Below are 13,788 nucleotides of genomic sequence, written 5' to 3'. Positions count from 1 at the left end.
GTATGATGGCGGAGCACCGCGCCCGCAGCACGGCGAAAACACACCGACCGACCGAACCAGTGCGCGCGCATATGTGCATATGTGTTGTGTTTTTAATATTATTATTTAATAAACACCATAGAAATGCATAATCGTGTGTTTCAAACATTAAAACATTGCAGTAAATAAAAAACAAATTCGCTTTTAATTATTTATTTTATTTATTTATTTTTTTTTTCTGATTTTGTTTTTTTTTTTTTTCTGGTTTCGTCATGCGGAGAGGAGGGAGGACTCTTCCTCACACCCTGCAAAAAAAAAAGAAAAAAATAAAATAAATAAAAAAAAAAAAAGAAAAGGGAAAAAAAAAAAAAAAAAAAAAATCATCCGCATGACCCCCGTGCCTGGGTTTGGTTTTGGGAGGAGGAGGAGAGGAGAGGAGGAGGAGGAGGAGGAGGAGGAGACGCAGCACTGCCTCTTTTTTTTTTTTTTTCCTTTTTTTCTCCTCTATTTTTTCTGAATTAGATTTATTCATTTCTACACTCCGGCGCCTTGCGGCTTGTCCACTCGCTGCTCCGGATTTTCTGCGTTTTTGTGGGTGAAACTGATGCAGCTCGGGTAAGCGCACTGATCACAGAACTAAACGCTTTTGGGAAAAAACTTCAGAATTTTTTTTTTTTCTGAAAATGTGAATGTTGCTTTTCTGCTCCCTGCCTCCTGCCTCGACTCGGGCTTTTTTTTTTTATTTCCTCCCTAAAAGCTTTTCAAGTCGAGTTTAGGCTAAAAAACGCACTTTTTAAATCCCGAGCGGGGCTTTTATTGTTGTAAATTTGTAGCTTTGCTCAGTGAAGAAAAGCTGGCCGACGGCAGGAAGGGGAGAGCGGCCAGCAGCAGAAGCGACGCAGCCATGTTTGCCCGCAGAAATCCGCTGTATTCGGCTCGTATTCGGCGATTAAGCCCCGCGTTTGAGCCGGTGCTTCGCCCCTGAGCGGCTGATCCCGCTGTTAGGAGGCTTATTTACGCACAGCGCTTCGTCTTTGTGCGGAAAAGGGGCGTTAGGTGTGATTAATCTCAGCCTCCTGTCTGAATGTCGTTTTCGTTTTTTTGTGTGGAGAAATTAGCGCCCCCTGCCGGCAGATATTCCCGAAAATTAAGAAATTGCAATTAATCTGATTGCAAATTCAGATTTTCTCTGTAATTCGTGAGTTAGTCTCGGTTTGGCCGCTAACCCGGCCTTGCCTGGTCTCCTGGAGGCTGTTTGGAGCCGGAGTGTGGCTGAAAGCAGGCAGATGCGCTGAGAGGCTGGAGGAGAGGCTGGATGTGGGAATCTGGGAGAATCTGAGCTGAGCTGCTGCTGCTGCAACAGCCTGCCTGCAGCTCTCTGGGCTCCTGAGCTCCTGAGCTTCTTCTGGGCTTCTGTGCACAAGAGCATTGATTTTTCTTCTGTTTGTTATTTTTTCCCTCCCTTTCCTCGCCTGCAAATATTGTAAAAGATCAATCAGCCTTATCCAGCATGCTGGAACAAAAATTGCAGTGTGTGTGTGTGTGTGTGTGTGTGTGTGTGTGTGTGTGTGTGTGAGACGGCCTAATTTTACTTCTATGGTGCTCTTAGATGTGCATTATGAATATTATGGCATTATGGTTAATGCTATAATTTATTATTATTATTGTTATTATTATTATGATTATATTGTAACACAGTAATCTAATAATTTTAAGGGCCAATTTTTTTTTGGGATGCAGTTGTGACACAGTATTACCTAGTAATGTAAAGGGCTACATGGGGGGGGGCGTTTTTTAAAATGTGTTTTGATTTACGAATGCGGCAATGTGGAAATATGTGGAACAGCATTATTTCCATGTAGATATCCATATATGTGATATACACATGTATGTATGTGTGTGTATATATATATATAATGTGTTTGTTATATATGTTATGTATAACTATGTTATATATGTTATGTGTATATATATATAAGTTTGTGTATCAGTGGTGGCTGCAAAAAGGCCTTATCTTACTTATGTGGTGCTATTAGATGTGCAGAAAGAATAGTAATAACATTATGCTTAATACTAAATTTATTATTATTATTATTATTATTATTAAAATGTGTTTTGCTTTAGGGATTCGACAATATGGAAATATGTGAAACGCCTATATTTCCATGTCCATATCCATGTGTGTATGCTTTCTCTCTGTATATATATATATATATATATATATATATATATATATATATATATATATATATGGTGCTCTTAGATGTGCGGAACGGACATTCATAACAGTATATACATATACAGTATATATATAACTATAGTTTAGTTAATACTACAGTTAGTATTACTATTTCTGATATTTATTATTATTATTATTATTATTATTACTATTACAGTGTGACACAGTATTACCTGGTTAGTTAAAGGCCCCATATCATGAAAAACTGCATTTTCCTCCTATTCTTTTTAAATGTGTTTTGCTTTAGGGATGCGACATCAGGGAAATATGTAGAACGCCAATATTTCCATGTCCAGATCCATGTGTATTCGTTCGCTCTCTCTCTTTCTCTCTCTCTCTGTATATCTATCTATCTATCTATCTATATACACATACATATACATATGTGTGTTTGTGTGTATGGATCAGTGGTGGCTGCAAGACGGCCTTATCTTACTTCTGCGGTGCTCTTAGATATGCAGAACAAATATTAATGACATTATGCTAAACATTATACATAATAAATGTACTATTATTATAGTAGTGTGGCTCAGTATTACCTGGTTATTTAAAGGCCCAATATCCCCAAAAAATGCATTTTCCTCCTATTTGTATGTGTTTTGCTTTAGGGATGCGACAATGCTGGAATATTTAGAACGCCAATATTTCCATGTCCAGATCCATCCATATATGTGATCTATATGTGTGTGTGTGTGTGTGTGTGTGTGTGTGTAGATCAGTGGTGGCTGCAAAAAGGTCTTCTCTTACTTCCGTGGTGCTCTTAGATGTGCGTAATAAATATTCTGACATTATTATTATTATTACGTATTTTGCTGCAGTGTTTTGCAGTAATGTAAAGGGCCCTTATCATTTCTTTATTTTTTTTTGTCTTTCATTTATTTATTTATTTATTTGTTTGTTTGTTTAATCGGGTTGTTTTAAGGCTGCAATGCTGTATGAATTTGCAGAAATCCCCAGATTTCCCCCTAAATATCGAATGTTTCCCCTCTCATGGGAGGCTGCAGAGAAGGGGGACCTCCGCTTCATTGTTATGAATTACACGCCTGATTAGATTTATGGGCTAATAGTGAAGCACAAAGGCCGCCTCTGTGTCGCTCGCAACTTCCCCCGGTGTCAGTTTTAACGTGTGTGTGTTTTCACACAAAAGCACTTCCTTTCCTCTCCCGAGGAGCTGCTGTGTGTAAAAACACAGCCAATCCAGCCCGTTTCACCTTCAAACACCAGTTCAGTTACAGGCAAAACAAAAGACCAAAGGCCGGAGAACAGCATCCTCATCTCCTCCAGACAAGCCGAGATTTCTCCCCTATTTACATGAATCTGGTGAACGCAGGCAGAGCAGGCCTCCTCTGTTGTTGTGTGTCAGCAGTGCGATGGTGGAGACTTCAGCTGCTTCAATATTGACCTTTACGTTTCCCTGGGTTTGAAGGGCCGACGTAAAATTAGCATTTCATCACTTTCTGCTATTTGCAGAATTCTGTCCACAGAGGCAGAGGCAGAGGCCTCATCGTACTTCGGAGAGGCCCGGACCACTGTTTCCTTTCCCATTCCGATACCTGAGATCGTACACACCCACCGACCCACCCACCCAGATTGGTGGGCACCCGGGGAGCAGAGATGGCGAAGAGGCCTTGCTCAAAGGCCCAACGGTGGAGCCCGGGTATCGAACCCACAACCCCCTGTCATCAATAGCCCGGAGCTCTAACGGCTGAGCCACCACTGCCACATACAGTAGTACATATAGTACATGTAGATACTAGTGCTGCACCGATACTGATACCGTATTGGTATCTGTAATTCTTTTTATTATTATAATTTATTTATTTATTTATGTTTTGGGGCAGACTTTGTTCCGAAACCAAACGTTTGAACAACCGTATACAGACATTTAATAAACTTTTAGCACTTTTTTTGGACTTTCAGCAGCTCGTTTAAAGGCCAGACACTGAAGTTTAGTAGCGTTTTACACAGAGACGTGAACCTGAACGTGAAATTTGCTGCATCTGAAATAAATGTGAATTTGCATGGATTTTACATGCATGGACTAAAACAACATGTCTGCTGTTAGGTGGTCAGTCCTGTGGGGTCCTGACCATTGAGGAACAAGCAGGGTGAGAGGAGGAGGAGGAGGCTGGTACAGGGTCTGCAGAGGAACAGCTGGAGACAGTCTGGGTCTATAGAGCTACACAGTGCTGCTGTATGGGAAGTGGAGCTGATAGACTGGACAGTAAGGTGGTGTTAATGTTGTGGCCGGTCAGTGTAAAGATGGATGAATTTGGGCTGTGTTTGGTGCTTAAACCCACGCAGAAGGACACAGGGTGGGACGTGTGAGAGAAATGTAGGCTGTGGGCTCTTGTATGTGAGCTCTGTGGTGTTGCTGGACCTTCAGCTGGTTGTAACTCACCACTGCTGACCTTGAGGCAGGACCATGTTTGCAATTCCAAATTGTTGACACAACTTTGTGCTCATCTAGTGCCTTTTTTGTCCTTTTTTGCATTGCCCTCGTGCTCTGTAGTTATGGGGTAAACACTGGGCTGTTGCTCTTTGGCTTTCGAAATTGTAACATGCTGGCTGGCTAGAGGAGTTACACACCAGTGGGGAGGGGCTGGACTTTTTCAGTGGTGGACTTCTGGGTAAAAGTGGTGATAAATATTGTATAAAGATATTTAAGCAATTTTCTACATACCAGAAATATCACAATCAATAATAACAGAATTATGTATAATAATAAATACATGAATAACAGTAATAAACAAAATGTGTGTGTGTGTGTTTGTGTGTGTGTGTGTGTGTGGTGTTATATGCATGCATGCACGCGCAGGCAGGTGTCCTAATACTTTTGTCTGTGTGTGTGTGTATATGTATATATGTATGTGTATATATATCACATACACTCTATGGACAAAAGTTTTGGGACACCTGCTCATTCATTGTTTCTTCTAAAATCAGGGGAAATAAAGCATAGCTGGTCAGTCGCCAACTGGCGATGTCTATAATATGATGTGTCTAATCACGATAACGAGCTCTATACCTGCGTCTGCATTTTATTTCTATGGACAAAAGTATTGGGACATCTGGTAATTTCTGATTTCTTCTTAAATTAAGGGTATTAATACGAGTTTATCCTGATTTTGTTGGAGTAACTGTGTCTCTACTGTCCAAGGACGAAGACTTTCTACTAGAATTTGGAGGAGCATTGCTGTGAACATTTATTTATTTATTTATTTATTTATTGGGCTTTAGCGACAAGAGTGTTAGTGAGGTCAGAATGTTGGACAGCAATGAGTGCAGCTGAAGGTGTATGTTGCATGTATTTATAATGAATGTATTTATAAGAAGGGGTGTCCACAAACATTTGGACATATGGTGTGTATGTGCATAAACAGTGGTAAAGCTTTAGTCATAACAAGGTTGTTAGCAGCCATAATGGATGATATTATTGCTCTATTTTGACCAGTAGAAAAAAATCACCAGTACTGACTGATTAAAAAAAAAAAAGGGGGGGGGGGGCGCTATCATACACCCTGCGCACGGCGCGTTGCGATGCTCATTGCTATCTTACAACCCTAAGATTTACACTCCTTCCGTCTGCGTCAGTTAAACAGCAGCGCTGCTTGTGAATATATCTACGCTGATGGGCGCGGTGGTCTCGAAATGAGGGGTGTTCAGGTCAATTTCTGGCGTATTGCTGTGTATCTAGGCGACGGAAAACACAGGAGGGCTGAAAACAGCCTAGACAGATGTTTGTCAACAGTCAGATGTTCGTTGCTATCTCAGCAGTGAATTGTCAACACAGGTGCGTGCAGCCCGGCGCTCGTACACCCCCCCCCCCCACGCTTTACACCACTGTAATAGTAACCCACCAAGGTCAGTCTGACCGCACCAGGCTCTTAAAGGGAGCGCAGAGACACGCTGTTTGGTTTGTTACTGCACGTTACGCCCCCCAAAAAAACACACCTATGATTCATTAAGAGACTTAGTACATGACTTTTGAGCGTTTCAAGCTGAGCAAGGCAAACTTTTCCCGTCGTTACCATAGCAAAGACACACCGTCACACCCCTAAATCAAGCAGCGCAGTGCACAGTTTACTGCTCGCCAAAAGATCGCTGAAATAGGGTCCTGGGTGTCATAATTTGCTGCACTGCGTTTAATTAACAGCGTAAAGTGTTGTTATAATTGTGATTAGGTGGAAGACAGATCTACTAATTAAACTTCGATTAAAGAGACTCACTGATCAGGTCGAGTTCATTCGTCATGTGAAATGCTTTGACGACGGTCCGTTCACAAGAAACAACAGAATGCACCCATTAAGCTGCACCCATTTCTGACACAGAAGTGCAAATGCACACACACAGCTTGTCTAGTCACTGTAGAGAAGGACTGCCAATAGAATAGGACTCTCTGGAGCAGATAAACAAACATGAAGCAATTGGCACCATGCTGCCTAATGCCAGGTGTGGGCTAGAGGGGTATAAAGCCCCCCATCATTGAGCTGTGGAGCAGTAGAGGAACTGACAGTGTTCTCCATCCAATACTTAAGGATGAGTGAGGATGGCGATCAGGTGGGGTGGTGATCATCATCCAACATCCATCACTCCATCCTCACAGCAATGCTTTGCCAAAATCTAGAAGAAAGTCTTCTTCCCTTGACAGTAGAGACACTGATACTCCAACAAAAGCTGGATAATAATAATAATAATAATAATTATTATTATTTATTTTATTAATAAATACCCTTGATTACAGAAGAAATGGGACATGAGCGGGTGTCCCAATACTTTTGTCCATAGTAAGAACATGCGAATATTGTACTGCAGTAGTTCTGTATATACATAAAGAGATATAGAGCTGGATAATAGTCACTTTTATCGTTATGGAGGTTAGACTGGTCTCATCGTGGATAGCCTCTCTAGTCCTAGTTCACTGGGTTTGGTGCAGTGTGTGAAATCTCCAATAACCCTCATTCAGGCTCATTAGATATTAGATAAACAATATTCTGCCATGTTTCTAAATCTACTGAGATTGATATGATTAATACTGGATATTGGACTAATGTCCAGTACTGGTTCCTTGGTGTTCAGCGGTCAGTATTAAACGTTGCATAAAAGTTAATGTTTGTACATTTGGTTTCCACTCAGAAACTGAATCAAGCTCCTTCCTGTTGCTAAACACAAAAGGCTTTATTTGTGGTGGCGGGAGACTGACGTGGACTAATATGAAGCTTTAGAAGCTGTCTGGGAGATCAGCTCGGAATAAACGCTCTCAGTAGGAGGAAAGAAATTGGGCTTATTGGTGCGCTTGGCCAGCAGCAGTGACCAGGTCATCTGAGGGAAACAGCTGAAGCTGATGACAGAACAATTGCACAAAAACATTATAAAAGACCTGCAATTACACTTACCAGCAAAGTTTAGGAAACAAGCAGCCTCTACAGTCAGGGGACAGAGAGAGCTGAATTGTAATGGCAGTTTTCAGATCCTTTAGGAAGCAGCAAAACATCTCAAATTTAATAATTCTTTAGAAATTAATTGAATTATTTTGCATCATTTGCATATGTCAGTATTATATTATAGGAACAGGCCCTGTTTTACACCCTGTCGCAATGCTCATTGCTATCTTACACTCCGCCGACAGTCTATTTTCAACCCTTTGAGCGCTGCTGGCGAATATATCTACGCTGATGGACGCGGTGGTCACGAAATGAGGGGTGTTGAGGTCAGTTTCTGGCATATTTCTGTGTATCTAGGCGACGGAAAACACAGGAGGAGCTCCACTGACTGAAAACAGCCTAGTCAGACGTTCATCAACAGTCAGATGTTCGTTGCTATCACTGCAGTGAATTGTCAACACAGGCGCGTGCAGCCCAACGCTCGTACACCCCCCCACGCTTTACACCACTGAAATAGCAATCCGCCAAGGTCAGTCTGACCGCACCCGGCTCTTAAAGGGAGCACAGAGACACGCTGATTGGTTTATTACTGCACCTTACGCCAAAAAAAAAACCTCATGATTCATTAAGAGACTCATTACATGACTTTTTAACGTTCCGAGCTGCACAAGGCGAACTTTTCCCGTCGTTACGACAGCAAACACACACTGACACGCCCCCTAAATCAAGCTGCACGGTGTATGGTTGACAGCTCGTGAAAAAATGGCTGCAATAGGGCCCGAAGGTTTATTACATAGTAAGGTGTATTACTCAGTAACTACAGGGAACTGGTGGGGCTGTTTTCTGGTAACAGACGTTTGTAATAGACGTTTTAAGGGGTTAAAGGTTACATGAGCCCTGTTCGGACGGGAGTAATGTAATTTTACTGCAGGGCGTCTGTAAAATTTATGAATCTGGGAGACGGGACTGGCTACTTGATTTACACACCAAAAAAAGTTGATACTGATTATTTTCAGTGTTTACTGTAGAAATAGTAAGCGTGTGACTTTGCTTGGGGTTAAAACTCCTCAGATGCAATTTTAAAAGCCTGTTTACCACCCTGTTATTTCACCTCGTTTGGTAAATCCTGATTGTCCTGATTTGATAAAACACTGATTGTCCATTTCTCAGGGGCTCATGTTCTTTGGCTGGTTTACGTCACCTCACCGGCCCACTTGAGCCTCTTAGCGTAGTTTTTAACACTGTATTGAACAAAAAGTGCTGCTGTCCTCTCCTTGTGTGCTCTCAGCGCAGTGTGCTGTTAGCAAGCCCCTGCTTTTCGCCTTGCCCTCTATTACTTCCCCAAGTTTGGCTTTCTCAGAACCAGTAAAACCAGTAAAAGTGCTTTAAAAGTAAAAGTGTTAGCTTTTAGCCTAGTGCAGATCCCTGTTTGCGTCCCTGACTTTCACGTTGTTGCATGGGTTCGAGGTGTTTTAGGTTTTAGGGGTGTAAATATAAGACTGTGAGTCAAGACTGTGATGTAACAGTTTAGGGGGTTTGGAATTGGCCTGTTTTCCAGCTCTGTTGTTGTTATTTTTTGGGAGGAAAGCAGTGTTTGAGGATCACAGTTTGTCACTTCCGTCTTCTTAACTCTCATTATTCAACTGTATCAAGTTCAACACAGCTTCCTGTTTTAGGACCCATCTAAAAATAAGGATGTGGGATTGAATAATGAATACTTTTGCTACGTCAAAATCACAAACGTTAAAAAAATAATAAATAAACAAAGAAAAGCATAACTGACTCTAATCTGGAGCTGCGGGAGGGATGCTGCAAAACCAGCGATTCTGATTTCAGTGCTGTGATGACAATCCTCAGATCCTAGACTTCACTAATGTGGCCTTTCCAAAAACATTGTAATGTGTTATATATCTGTTAGATGAGGCTGGGTGAAGTAGAGCTGGGCAATATGGCATTATATTATGGTATATCGTAATAAGTTTTATTATCGTGGTACGCAATATGCTTTAATGAATGTATCGTGGATATCGTCGGTTTTTAAAGAGCACTAATTAACTGCACATTTCATTACAAAGAGTGTTATCAGTCTTATTTAATTTAATAGAGGGAAGCACATTTTAAGTAAAAAGTTTTTAGAATTTTTAAATGACAAAATATTGTGTTAAATATTGTGTATCGTTAAAAATATTGTGATATAATTTTTTTATATATGAAGTCATACCCTCATCTTCTCGCTGGTGGGAATCTTTAAGCTTTGGCGCTTTGCTGAAACCATGAAGAGCTAGTTAAATGTTCCTTGATCTGCTTCACATTTTAGCCATTTTAAGAACAGTTCGTTATTGAAGAGACGCTACTGCCTTTAACAGCACGAATATAGCAGCAGTTAAAAGTTTGGGTACTAGGAATGGCATCAAAACTAGCACATCATGCAAAAGGCTTGTATCTTCAGTTTTGACATAATGTGAGTCTGGCCTTAGTTCTTAGTTCTCCGCCAAAATGTCATGACAAACGGACCAGTAGAGATGCTCCAAATGGACTTGGAATAAAATCTTTTTGCATTGACTTCCATTCAAAGTTCAGAGGTTTTGGAGGTACAACATCCTCTAAATAACACTAGACTCCATGAGGAGAACTTTGGAGATGTTCTAATGATGAACACAGTGATGGAGAACCACTCCACCACTTTCTGTAGGAGGATTTTTTTGAAGCTTGAACAATGTTTATATATGACGTCGATCTCTTCTATGTCTAAATGTGTCTCGTTATTAAGTGGCATGGCCACATTTCCAGGTTTCTCCTGGACGGCATCAGTCCAGCACAGCGTGGATGAGGTGTTTAACTCCATCAGCAGCAGCATTAGCATCAGCAGCTCATCTGATTTACCATCATTAAGCCCTGATTTACCACCAAACCAGGTGTTGATCTGAGGAGAACTCTAAATAATACTAGACTCCATGAGGAGAACTTTGGAGATGTTCTAATGATGAACACAGTGATGGAGAACCACCACCACTTTCTGTATGAGTGTTATTATTAGTGTTTATTCTAATATATAATTATATATATATATATAATCTCTATTAGAAATATATAATCTCTTCAAAATTTCGTGTCGTGTTATTAAGTGGCATGGCTCCTTTAAGCAAATCCAAACCGTTGTCTATTTTCCATTCATCAAAGTAGCCGCCAATACTTTGATGTAGCTTCATACAGTCTTGGCATTCTCTCAAGCAGCTTCATGAGGAGCCACCTGGGATGTTTTTCAGCAGGCCTGAAGAAGATCCACATATGCTGGCTGAGCACATATGCTGAAATAAATTCATAGATAAGCATCAGCTTCGCTGATTGTGGATCAGATTTCAAACAGCTCATCCAGAGCCTTCAGATGAAAGTGACCGTATCCAGGCTTTGGAGTGGCACTGTACGAGATGTGGTAATAATTCAGAATCCGCTCAGAACTGGACACTAGATATTGATCCCTACACCTTTTGGTGCTTCCAAGGGTGCTTTGATCGACGCCCTAGAAAAACCACCAGGCAAAGTAGAGACCCTTTCCACCCAGTGAAGGTTCTTTAGACCTTCTCCAAACATCTCAGCTACAACCACAGAAACGTGGTTCTTGTATGGCTTCAAGAACCTTTTGAAGAACCTTTAGCTCCAAAAAATCAGAAGTATGTTCATCTATTTTAGCTGCTTGTGTTCTGCATATAGCCGCTAATTACTGTGTGCACCGTCTATTTGTGTTGGTGGTAATTTGTGGTTTGCTCTTCGTAGGCCACCAGCAGAGATCACTCCACTGCAGTTTCCCGTTCTAAAGTTCAGCCCTGTTTACCCCACTATCCCCCCCCCGCCCCCGCCTGTGGACTATAACCTGGGATTTGCATAGAAATATTCAAACCTCCTGCCTCCACCCATGCTCCACCCCTCGGCACATTTTGCAGTAAATTCTGTAGTTTTCCGTATATGAAGGTTCTCACCTATGGGCCTGGAATTTTCCGCTGCGGTTAGTTCAGCTAGAGAAGAGTGGCTAATTTTTAACCCACTGAATCAGGAGGGGACGGGACGGGACGGAGGGGCGGAGGGGACAGGGGGTAGGTGGAGAGAGTGGAAAGTGAGCTACAGACCTGTTGGCTACACTGTTTGAGGGGCTCGTATTGTGGTGGCTCAGCGGTTAGAGCTCCGGGCTGTTGATAACAGGGTTGTGGGTTCGATACCCCGGCTTGGCACCCCGGCTCGGCACTGTTGGGCTCTTGAGCACGAAGCTGAATAACTGGCTACATCCTCACCGCTGTCTGTCCACAGTCTCCAGTTTAATCTCGTTATGATATAGGATAAATGGGGAGGGGGGCTTACGTTGGGGTCACCTCAGCTGTCATGGGTTTGACTCTTGCCGATCCCTGCAATCAAATAAAGTCCCCGTTATCGTCCCGTTTTTGTTTTCACCCCCTCCTGAGGGTCACTTATGACGTTTCTGTGGTTTTATGAACCAGATTTCATATTTTCACGCCCATTTTTTTCTCAAATCATCCTTAATTCCTTAGCGTTAATCAGGCTGATTGATCTGTACAGTGTATGTAAATGAGCTCTGCTCTGTAGGGCTGTGTATTGGGAAGGACGTGGTGATATGATGCCTATCACGGTACAGGGCTCAAATTTTAAGGTTCATATAGTGATACTGTCAGTAAAATTTGATATTAGTAGTTTTTAAAATCTATTTTTTTGGAGAATGGTCTCTTTAAAATGAAATAAAACAACATCTTATGCATCAAATCTGAGTAAAAGTTCATTAGCTTTTTATTTGGGACGTCCCAATCAAGGTTTTTTAACCCGCAAATCCAATCCGAGACTCTTAACGCTGACTATCAGCCGATGCCGATCCGATCTTGGTGTTTCTATAAACAAAACAGGCCTAATTTAGCTAAACTGTGCTAATCTACGACAGTAAACAGCAGTAAAATCACTATTTTAGTACCGGTTCCTAAAATCAGACTAAACTCTAATCTGATCTTCTTTGTCTGGAGCAACTTTTTAAACGACTGTTTTAAACTCTACAGTGTTTAATATCTCACAGTCCAGTCTGACTGACCTCCCTGACCGTTCAGCTCCCAGCTCCTTTAGTTACGGCTCTGCAGTCTGATCACTTAGTGTGTGAGCATTAGCATTAGCATTAGCATTAGCCTCCTCCTCGGTTCTGAATGGGCCGTTCAGAGCCGGTTTAGAACCGAAGAAAGGAGCGTGGTTCTCTCGCTGGTAGAACATTACAGCATTTCCACCATAGTCTGGGTTCTAACCAGCGGAACTCCAGAGTAAAGACGGGATGGAGGAACGTTAGATCTTCCTGAATGGAGAGAATGGGAGGAAATATCTGGGTCAAAAACAGCAGAAAATAGAGCAACATTTTGTGGAAGAGTGACGAGTTTAGATCCTCCTCTTCTGACAGATTAACCAACTCACTCTTGACCTGCTGCTCTAGCGGCTCTGAGCTAACGCTAAGCTAAAGTTTTCCACTTCCCCGAACTTTCCGTTCCACCTTAAATACTGCAGCAGTGACGCTCTGCTGTTGAGATGTACACACTGTAGCTGCGGCTCTATTTAAGGTGGAATGAAGAGTTAGCATTAGAAGCTACGTGTGTGTGTATGTGTGTATATATATATATATATGTACAGTGTATGTGAATGAGCTCTGCTCTTTAGGGCTGTGTATTGGGAAGGACGTGGTGATATGATGACTATCACGGTACAGGGCACAAATTTTAAGGTTCATATAGTGATACTGTCAGTAAAATTTTATATTAGTAGTTTTTAAAATCTATTTTTTTGGAGAATAGTCTCTTTAAAATGGTAGAAAACAACATCTTATGCATCAAATCTGAATAAAGGTTTATTAGCTTTTTATTTGGGACGTCCCAATCATTTTATATATATATATATATATATATATATAGTTCAGCAGTTCAAGAGGATAGAAGCGTGAGGAAGTGACGATATATCTCACATACATTACATTTTATATATATATATATATATATATATATATATATATATATATATATATACCCACACATATACATACATACGTGTGGGTATATATATGTATGGATATATAACGTAATGTATGTGAGATATATCGTCACTTCCTCACGCTTCTAGCTTCTGTTGGTCTTAATCATTATAAATCAGCAGAAG

At 41.2% G+C, this 13,788-nt stretch overlaps 1 protein-coding gene across 4 annotated transcripts in view; it reads left to right on the top strand.

Moving 5' to 3' along the window:
* The first annotated feature begins 463 nt into the window (after positions 1-463).
* The window catches only part of znf618 (zinc finger protein 618), a 58,681-nt gene continuing 45,356 nt past the window's right edge, over positions 464-13,788 (top strand). For all 4 annotated transcript variants that reach the window (XM_072693704.1, XM_072693622.1, XM_072693782.1 and 1 more), the window contains exon 1: positions 464-594. The gene's annotated coding sequence lies outside the window, so the exon portion shown is untranslated. The remainder of the gene's footprint in view (positions 595-13,788) is intronic.

This window comes from Salminus brasiliensis, chromosome 1, assembly GCF_030463535.1.
Source record: "Salminus brasiliensis chromosome 1, fSalBra1.hap2, whole genome shotgun sequence".
NCBI classification, from domain to species: domain Eukaryota; kingdom Metazoa; phylum Chordata; class Actinopteri; order Characiformes; family Bryconidae; genus Salminus; species Salminus brasiliensis.
Note: the sequence above shows the minus strand (reverse complement) of the source record. Positions and strands in the feature narration are given on the sequence as shown.